We start from the raw sequence: 2,774 nt of genomic DNA, 5'->3' as shown, positions 1-2,774 counted from the left end.
GAAGTTTGATTGTTTATTCATTGATTTAAAAATAAGAATGAGATGTACACCTCTCTTTTCAATAAGAATGAGACGTACACCTCTCTTTTCAATATTAAGAATGAGACGTGCACCTCTCTTTTCAATGAATGGGCACAGCTTTGATTAGTTCCTGAGGTTGCAGAGCCCCGGGTGAAAGGAACATGAACGTGAGGTTAGTCTTGTTGTCTCCAGAGGGTAGGTTTGCTGACCTGATTAGTATGTAGTTAGCAGAGGACAATTTAAAACAATTTCCTGGGTCTACTTTGTGCTGTGTTCCTAATGGAAACATCAGAAAATGCCCAGTTGTAGCTTTCATCTCCTGCTGTGTCCTAGCCACAGTTTCAGCGTGCTGTCTTCTTTTCACTTTTGGAAACCACAGTGGCGTATATAACAGAAGCACTGAAGCACCAGAGGTATCATTAAGAAACGGAAGGTCAAATATTTAGTTACAAGTGTAGGAAATGCTTTAAAGTTTGTAGTTAAGCATGATTTTAAAATGTGAAGAATGGTTTTAAGCAGGATGGATATTTTCACTTCCCTAAAACAGTACAACCAATTGAGGGATTTATTTGAGCTCAAGGTCTTAACAATTAGGTGTTTCTTTTTTAAGTGCAAAGAAGAAACAAAGAATTACAAAAATTCAATGATCTTCCAAAATCAATCTTGTTCTCCAATGATGTGATGTTCCTGTATCATTTCCTTCTAGTTTATCATCATTATCAGCTGTGAATTCTTCTATTTGGCAAGAATGATTTTGTATGTCCCGAATTATGTAGGATGGCCATTATTGTGGAAAAGAAAAGAAAACCAAACACTAAGGGCAATAACCATTACACAGCTGAGGGAGGCAGAAACTCCCTCTTCAGGTGGTTCAGAAACCACCACCTCACAGAACAGTCAAGGTCTTGTGAAAACCATCATTAGCTTCCACTTAAGTTGATCCCAGGAGGGCAAAATTCCTGAATGTGGGGAAAATCTTACTGGGAGGCTGGGATGGGCAAGACCATTGGGGTTTGAAGGAGCAGTGGGGCTTCTGCTGAGCACCAGCTGTATGCAGCCTGTCTAGTAGAAACCTTGCTTTGCGGTTAAGGACTGGAATGTGCATTCCTGGAAGCTGGTTAAGTCAGTGGCTGCAGCAGCCACAGCCATGTCTGCCTGTGAGAACAGAAGACCCAACTTCAGGAGACACGGGCTCCAGGACACACACAGAAGATGGCAGAAGGAAGGCACAAGGCAAGGTGAGGTGTCAGGCTGAGGGTGACACCAGCATGGGCACAACTGGGGGTGGTGGGCCTTGTAGGTGGCAGTGACCTCAGTGGTCAGGCAGACATGTTTCTGCCCTCACAGAAGCAGCAAGGGACCTGCCCAGGGAAGCCCAAGTGCATCCACTGGCTGGCAGAGGCATGAAATGTGTGCTGATTCTTTTCAGGAGAGAGGCAGTCTCCTGAGTGGGAGTGCTGGAGTGGCCCAGCCCCGGGTTCCTCCAGACTGTGTGTGGTTGAGCTCCTAGCACTCAGTCCCTCCCGCCGGCACCATTGTCCTTCTGTGGAGGACTGCCTCAGTGCCCTGTCCCGCTTCTCCCACCCCTCCTATACCCATGGCTGACATGAGGCCGAGTCTTGAGTCAGAACAAAGCATTAGTTTCAGAAGGAGCTGCAGTGCCAGCGTCAGCTGCACCCGTGCCGATGCCCACTGCTGCCAGGACCTCTGCGTCTGCTCCTCAAGCGTCCACTCCCCATTCCCCACACACACCTGGAGCAGACTCCCTTCAGGAAAAAGACCTTCCAAAATAGCATGCTCGCTTGGCCAGTCATTATATTAAAGTGCATCCAGATACAGCTCACAAATGAGACAGTGCATATGAAAAAACACAGATGTGAAGTTTTATAGCCCTGGGGAAATACTAACTCTTAGAGACAAATGCATCGGAATCTAGGCACTGAAGGGTGCCCACAATACCTGGCGAATCTTTTCCCTGCTCAATAAATACCCCTCAACTTTACCCATTTCCCAGTGCCCTTGGAGGACAGGAACTTTTCCCACTAACATGAATTACGGAGCTTTCTTTTAAGTCCTAGTGTGGTTAAAGGTGTTAAGTGGTGCTAAGCCGGTTGTCACTAATGGATACTGTGTATTCAAAGACTGAGATTTTGCCAGCTCTCAACACTGATCACATTTAGACTCTGTACCTGGAATCTCATGTCTAGGATGTAGGTTTTGAAGACAGGAAATACATCTATCAATGCAGATACATATTTGCATAGCTCTGAAGCTGGCTGGGCATTCGTAATTATGCATACTGTTGGGAAAGAAGAACTAATAAAAGAGCCAAAAATAAAGAACGATGGATATGAGGACAGCAGAGTCAAATGAAGAATCTGGTGTGAGAGATTGGCACCATGCCCGGCCGGTGGCGTAGCCTCAAACCAAGCGTGGGAAGTGCCCAATGCAAAGGCTTCCCTTGAATCAAGCAATTAAAAAGAGCAGACAGCTGTAATCCCAGCACTTTGGGAGGCCGAGACGGGTGGATCGCGAGGTCAGGAGATCGAGACCATCCTGGCTAACACGGCGAAACCCCGTCTCTACTAAAAAATACAAAAAACTAGCCGGGCGAGTTGGCGGGTGCCTGTAGTCCCAGCTACTTGGGAGACTGAGGCAGGAGAATAGCGTAAACCCGGGAGGCGGAGCTTGCAGTCAGCTGAAATCCGGCCACTGCACTCCAGCCTGGGCGACAGAGCGAGACTCCGTCTCAA

Source organism: Rhinopithecus bieti, unplaced genomic scaffold, assembly GCF_001698545.2.
Source record: "Rhinopithecus bieti isolate Rb0 unplaced genomic scaffold, ASM169854v2 scaffold_39386, whole genome shotgun sequence".
NCBI classification, from domain to species: Eukaryota; Metazoa; Chordata; class Mammalia; order Primates; family Cercopithecidae; genus Rhinopithecus; species Rhinopithecus bieti.
Note: the sequence above shows the minus strand (reverse complement) of the source record.